General features: G+C 44.2%; 1 non-coding gene across 1 annotated transcript; it reads right to left on the minus strand.

The window, feature by feature from the left end:
* Nucleotides 1-328: 328 nt before the first annotated feature.
* trnai-aau (transfer RNA isoleucine (anticodon AAU)) lies at nt 329-402 on the minus strand. The gene has a single exon. It is a non-coding gene; the product is annotated as a tRNA-Ile (tRNA).
* Nucleotides 403-7507: the final 7105 nt, after the last annotated feature.

Genomic DNA, 7507 nt, shown 5'->3' on the forward strand with positions numbered 1-7507 from the left:
AACAATTGAGACTGATTGATTTGCTGCAGACAACATCCAAGAGTCATCATGGGTACGGCGATCGAGTTGTGCATCTATCCCTGTCAAATGTTTTATTGCGCTGGCGAGGCTTTCTGTTTGGTGATTTTATGGTTCACATTGTTTGGAAATACAGCAACGCAGCTGAGAGCCGGCGTGAGACCAACGAGTTGCTGTTCCAAGACAGCGATGACTGGCTTTCGAATGAATACACATCTGAATCGATCATGTGACAAGTTCTTGCAGGAGGTGAAATTAAAAGCCGCAGCGAACTTGGGCACAGGGTAACTAACGACACAAGCGCTTCACGTGGCCTGTGTAGGGATTGAACTCACAACCTTGGCGTTATTAGCGCCACGCTCAAACCAGCTGAGCTAACCGACCAACGCAGCCGAGCTCCCAAAGCAAATGCCTACATTGCCCGTGCTCACAATCACGGCGTCCATTTATTTTTTGATTTGATATTGATCGCCCGCTCGTCTGAGGTATTTCCTTTCGTTGCAAAACTTTTCAACAAAACAATAGCATTGACTTTTCCGAACGCGTACAATCGAGCTAACCATTTGCTCTGATATCCAAAATTAAGCACAATGTCCGGACGCATGCAATTTCAATGGCAATGCCACCGGCTCAGCTGCAGCTTGTCATGCTGACAAATATCGTCTGGAGAAACGTACATTCGACGATCGCTCACTGTGCTTCCGGAAACTCACAGACCTTTGGAGTCAGGGTTTTGTGCTGCTTATAAACTGCTGCGAACCTTATGCCAAATGCATTTGAATTGTAATCTAACAGTGCGATTCTTTCTGCTCCCGAAGGAGGCAATTGCTTTAGAGTGAGCAACAGCGCAGAACTCAATTGCAGGTTTTCCTCAATGACTCATGTTGCTTATGCAATCTTCGTTTGACAGCATATTTAGCAAGTTATCACGCCTTCCTGCAGCGTTTGTCAGCGACAGATCAGCTGCTAAGATGACTGCTTCAGACAGCATGCTACATCCTACATTTGAAAATGGAAAATGTGCAAACGTTTACAGGCTGAACACTCTCTCACTATTTTGTCTGGAGCGTCAGAGGCTGGGAGCTGATCTTATGGAGGTTTCTCAATCATGAAAGGCATGAATCGGATAAGTAGATAAGTTCCTTTCGCTCAGGTGGGGCAGTGCAGCACGACAGGTTATACCTCTGTTGTGGGCGGGTGAGAATTCACGACCTTGGCGTTATTTGCACCACGCTCTAACTTCTAACCATTTTGACACAATTATATCACTGGGGGTGGGTAAACTGAAGTCTACTCCAGTACTGGCAGACTTAGAGTTTGTCCCATGCAGTGACGGTGTGTGTGACAAAGATATGGAGGGTGTGTAAGATGTAGTGTGGGAGGATGTATGAAAAACATGGGGAGGTTGTGTGAGACTACAACAGGGATGATGTATGTGACCAGACAGGCAGCGTATGTGTGACAAAAACAGGCACTATGTCCTCAAATATGAGAGAGTTTTTAGATAATTTATTTATGTTCGGACTTGCCATTGAATGTTTTGATGGACAGTTTGCATGTCCAGCTGCTATATTATTTGTTTCTAGAAATGTTAGCCTGAAATAAATTAAGTATGATCCCTCAGCACTGATCCTCCGACAGCACCCACTCTCCCAACACTGAACGGGCGCCGATGGCACTTACTCTGCACTGGACCTGTGACAGTACCCTCTATCTCAGTCCTGACCCCCCCCCAACAGTGCCTGCTCCTTCAACACTAACCCTCTGAATGTGCCCACTCCCTTAGAATTTATCCTATTACAGTAACCGATCCTTCAGCAATAACCATCTGAGAGTTTCTGCATTCTCAGTTCTGATGCTCTGACAGCGTCATCTCTCACAGCACTGAATCACCAAAAGCACCTGCCCTTTCAGCACTCACCTTTTGCACTGGAAAGAGAAAGCGCCGTTCTGGCCCTCTGACAATGCATGCTTTCTTGGCTCCCGTTTAGAGCCTGGTTCTGGTGTACTATTTTACTCACTTGCACAGTGTTCAGAAGTTTCGAAGCAACCAAAGATATTGTGGGCGGCACGGTGGCACAGTGGTTAGCACTGCTGCCTCACAGCGCCTGAGACCTGGGTTCAGTTCCCGACTCAGGCGACTGACTGTGTGGAGTTTGCACGTTCTCCCCGTGTCTGCGTGGGTTTCCTCCGGGTGCTCCGGTTTCCTCCCACAGTCCAAAGATGTGCGGGTCAGGTGAATTGGCCATGCTAAATTGCCTGTAGTGTTAGGTAAGGGGTAAATGTAGGGTATGGGTGGGTTTCGCTTCGGCGGGTCGGTGTGGACTTGTTGGGCCGAAGGGCCTGTTTCCACACTGTAAGTCTAATCTAAATAATCTAATCATCTGTGAATTGCTGCGCCAAATGATAATAGCAGTCTCCTGCGAGTGAGGGAAATAGAGGGAGGTGAACAGAAAAACTATTTGTCCCTATCAACTTTGATAAATCCTGCCTCATCCTCAACACAAGTCCATAACCTGCGGCCAGACGACCTTTTATTAACAGCCCACAGGCCACATTGGATTTGTTACTAGTTAATGGATTGGCCCGGTGTTAGATGTGAAGGTAGGTGAACAATTCAGTGATCGTGAACACAGTTCTGTATGTTTACTTAAGCAATAGAAAGGGATAGTTATGTACTGCAGGGAAAGATGTATATCTGAGGGAAAGGCAATTAGGATGACATTTGGCAAGATTTAGTTTGCACTAGATGTGGAAAGAAACGGATGGTATGAGCACAATTGAAATGTGGAGCTTATTAAAGGAACTGATATTGCATGTACTTGATGAATATGTGCCTGTCAGTTATGAAGGAAGTTGTCGAGCGAAGCAGCCGTGGTTTACTAAAGAACTTAAAGCTCATGTCAAGAGAAAGTAGGAGGTTTATGTTAGGATTTGACTTGAATGCTCAGTTAGGGCGATTGAGAGTTACAAGTTAGTGAGCAACGAGTTGTACAGAGAGTCCAGAAGAGACAGGAGAGGACGTGAGAAGTCGCTTGCGTATAGAATCTTAGAAAACCCTAAGGCTTTAGACATGTATATGAGGAATCAAAGAACGACGAGAGTAAGATGAGGACTAGTCAAAAATAGGAGTGATGAATTGTGTGTGGAGTCAGAGGAGGTAGGAAGGCTCCAAACGAACATTTTTCGTTCGTATTCATATTGGTTTCAGACAACGGTGTAGAGGAGAATCTGAGATACATGCTACTAGACTGGATGGAAATGTGGTTTACAAGGAGGATTTGTTAACAATTCTGGAAAGTGCGAAAATAAGTATGCCCCCTCGGTCAGCTGGGATCTATCCAAGGATTTCCTGGGAAGCCAAGGGGGAGATTGCAGAGCCTTTGCCTTTGATCTTTATTTCCATATTGTCTACAGGAATAACATTCGAAGATTGGAGATAGCAAAAGTTGTTCCCTTGTTGAAGAAGGGTCATACAGATGACCCAAGTAATCATGACCAGTGAGCCTTACCTTTCTTGTAGGATAGAATATGGAACAGAGTATGAGAGATAGGATGTATAATCATTCAGCCAGCAACAACTTGATTTCAGAGGGTCAACATGGTTTCGTGAGTTTTTCGAGAAGATGACCAAGCATGTGGATGAGGGTAGGGGACTTGACGTGGTGTACATGACGTCTGTAAAGCCTTTGATAAGATTTCACATGTCAGGCTGTTGGAGAAAATGCAAACCCATGGGATTGACGATGATTTAGCAGTTTGGATTAGAAACTGGCTTTCTGTGAGAAGGCAGCAAGTGGTGGCTAATGAAAAATATTTAGCCTGGAATCCGGTAACGAGTGGTGTGGCACAAAGATCTGTTTTGGGACCAAAGTTGTTTGTCATTTTCATAAATGACTAAGACGCAGGCATAGGGTGAATGGGTTAGTAAGCTTGCAGATAACAGTAAAGGTGGTGGAGTAGTGAGCAGCGTGGAAAAATGTTGCACATTGCATGGGAGCTGGGATAATTTGCAAAATTGGTCGTAGAGCTGGCAAATAAAGTTCAATGCAGCCAAACGTGAGGTGATTCCCTTTGGGAACAATAACAGGAAGGCAGAATACTGAGTTAATGGAAAGATTCTTAGCAATGTGGATGCGCAGAGTAACGTTGGAGTCCATGTACGTCGTTTCCAGCCAGGTTGTTTTTTTTTTGATTACTTACTGTGTGGAAACAAGCCTTGCGGCCCAGCAAGCATTAACTGACCCTCCGAGGCGGGATACACCTAGACCCATTTTTCTACACTGACCCCTTTACCTAACCTGCACATTTTTTGGATTGTGAGGGGAAAACAGAGTAACAGGCAGAAACCCACACAGACAGTTGCTTGTAGGAAGAATTGAACCCGGGTGGTTGTGGTAGCGATGCCACTGAACTAACCACTGGGCTACTGCGAAAGAGTACGTCAGCGTCGGTTTTATTGGTAGAGGATTGAGTTCCTGGGCATTATACAAAACACTTGTGTGGCTCCACTTAGAATATTTTGAACTGCCTGGTCGCCCCATTCCAGGAAGAATGTGGAAGCATTGGAAAAGTTGCTGATGAGATTTAACAAGATATTGTCTGTTCTGGATGAATAGTCTTATCAGGAAAATCTGAGAGACTTCGGTCTATTTTCATTGAAAAGAAGTCTGAGAGCGGATTTGATACAGAGTTGCAAGGTTTATGAAGATGTGCAGCTCAGGTTGAGGTTTAGAGTGCAGGTCCGCTCGCTGCGCTGTTGTTTTGAATCAAATCTACAGCTCAGCGATCAAAACTACTCCAGGGAGTTATAAGAGGATTAGATAGGGTAGACTGTGGAAGGATTTTTCTGAGGAAGATGTACGAGTGGTCATAACTACAAATTGAGGTTTTATAGGTTTAAGCCGGATGTCAGAGTCAGGTTCTTTGCTCAGTGAGTAGTAACGGTGTTGAATGCCCTGCCTGTTAATGCCTTTAACTCAGCTAAATTATGGAGATTAAAACAATCCTTGGATAAACACATGGATGATGATGGGATAATATTGGGGGATGAGTTCAGATTAGTTCACAGGTCGGCGCAACATCGAAAGCCAAAGAGCCTGTGCTGCATTGTATTGTTTCATTGTTCTATGTTCTAAAGCAAAATCTCCACATCGGGAGCTCGAAACCCATGGCATCAATTAGGATTTCACCAGTTTCCACATTTCCCCTCCCTCCACCTGACCTCACTTCAAAACTTCCAGCCCAGCACCGTCCTTCTGACCTATCCCATCCGTCCCATTTCCTTCCAACCCATGTGCATCACCCTCCCCTCCAAACTATCAACTTTACAACCACCTCCGTGCACTTATTGCTTGCCCACCCACTCAACCTGTCACTAACCATTTCCAGATTCCACTGTCTTCATTGCAAAATGTCCTCCCCCCTATTGTGTATCGTCAGTAAAACTGGGCACATTTCATTCTGCCAATTGCATCAAGTCATTAAGGCAGATATAAATCGTTGAAATCCTATGACTCACCATTCCAGCACTTTACTAATTACATTTTTACAACTTGAAAATATGCAATAATGCAGATTCTGTTTCTTGCATTAAATAAACAACAGACAATCGTGGCCTTTTTTTTAACATTTCACCGTGAACTCCGACCTTGAACTATGGCTTTTGATAAGGTCTCTTATGGAATGCGAGCAAATATTTGATCAGCTCTGCTCGAAATATTATCAAAGGATTCTGACAAATTTGTCAAGTGTGTTATCCATTCAACAAATGATGTTGACTCAGTTTGACTCCAATCATCGTTTCTCAACGTCCTGCAATTTCTTTCTTCACAATTGTCTCTCGCAGTTTCCAAATGACAGATAAGATATTGGAAATTATGGAAGCCATTCATCCCATCAGGTCTGCTCAACCTTTTAATGAGGTCATGTCTGATTTGGTTCGTTCTTAACGGCACTTGTCCACCTTATCCCCACTCTTCTTGATCCCCAAACTGACTAATTGTGCGGCCGTCTCAGCCTTGATTATACTCAGCCTTGACAGCCCTTCATTGTAAAGAATTCTGCAGATTTGCTACTCTCTGAAAGACAGAATGTCCTCCTCATCTGTGTCTTAAATGATTAACGGTTCCCTTGAGAGTAGGCTCTATATACTCTCCGCAAATTTCGTTTTTCATTAAATATCTTTAGCCGCAGTACTCTGGAAACTGACACTGATCGTTGGCAAAATTTCCTCCAGAACATCAACCCACCCATCCGCACTGCGCTCTCCGCCATCATTATAAAGAGACCATGAAAATCTCCAGTTAAACTTCTTTGTTCCAAAAAGAAGAATCCCAACCTCAGTAATTTATCGACAAAAGGGGTTTGCTCATCGCTGGACAAAATGCAAGCGGAGGATTGCGAAGAGGTTTTGGGAAAGTATCGCCAGTTGGCAGGTTAAAAAAAACAAGGAAAAATAACAATAAACGCATGTCCGCAGCTTTCGAAAGCTTTCGAATCTCTTTGGGAAGCGAAACCACAGGTGAATGAAGATGGAATATCCAACTTAACACAGCCAGTCTTTAAGAGGCCGCGACGTTGATTGTGTTGTTCTCTCAACATCAACCAATCTGAGATATTGAAAGGATTTTCATTCCTGCGCGTCAGGAGTTCAAACCTCGCCACGGCTACAAGACCAAGAGAAGACTCTGGTGCAAATAAGTTTGAAAAAATACTCGAAGAGAGCAGGACTCCTGTTGTAGAAACGTTGGTTGCTGTGACGTGGATGTGTTTCCAGCGGGTACAGGATTCACTGCAGTGAATGTCCCAGGATTTATTTTGCAAAAGAAAAACTGATACAGGACATCAATCACTTCGTGAAGGACGGGCTGAAGTTTGGATTCGTGAAAAGCCTGTTTTTGGATCGTGCAATGAGTAAGTTTACCCGTCTCAGTTGCGTAATGGGTCAACACTTTCATCCATTAACCGAACGGTTGGTGTTCTGGGACGTTCCAGGGTCGGATCTCTCACTGCTCATACTTCATTGGCTTTCTTTCCTGCACAGCTCCGGGTTTTTAATGTGGTCAGGAAAATGTTCCCAAAACAGGAAACTTATCCAGAATCGCAAAGGAATTTCTGTATCGTTTTAATGGCCAATGCAAAGTATTGTGGATGTTGGGAATCTGAAAAAAAAGAAAATTCTGTGGAATGTCAACAGGTTTGTCAGTACTACTGGGAGAAAACGGAGTTCTGATTACGTTCTGAAACGTTGAATCGCCTTTTCCCAACCCAGATCCGGTTCAACCTGCTGAGTATTTTTCTGTATTTTCCGCCGTCCTTTAAGCTGGTTATAGATCCCACCTATCGGGGTGAAACACCCAGACCCATTTTGTCCCGACATTTCATCGATTTGAAAGCTGTGGGTTTTGAATTCAAATAACCAATGATTCACTACAGCTAAGCTCCCCAGGGACAGAGACCTGCAAATGAGAGCCCAGTCGGTCCATTA

Source organism: Hemiscyllium ocellatum, unplaced genomic scaffold, assembly GCF_020745735.1.
Source record: "Hemiscyllium ocellatum isolate sHemOce1 unplaced genomic scaffold, sHemOce1.pat.X.cur. scaffold_261_pat_ctg1, whole genome shotgun sequence".
NCBI lineage: Eukaryota > Metazoa > Chordata > Chondrichthyes > Orectolobiformes > Hemiscylliidae > Hemiscyllium > Hemiscyllium ocellatum.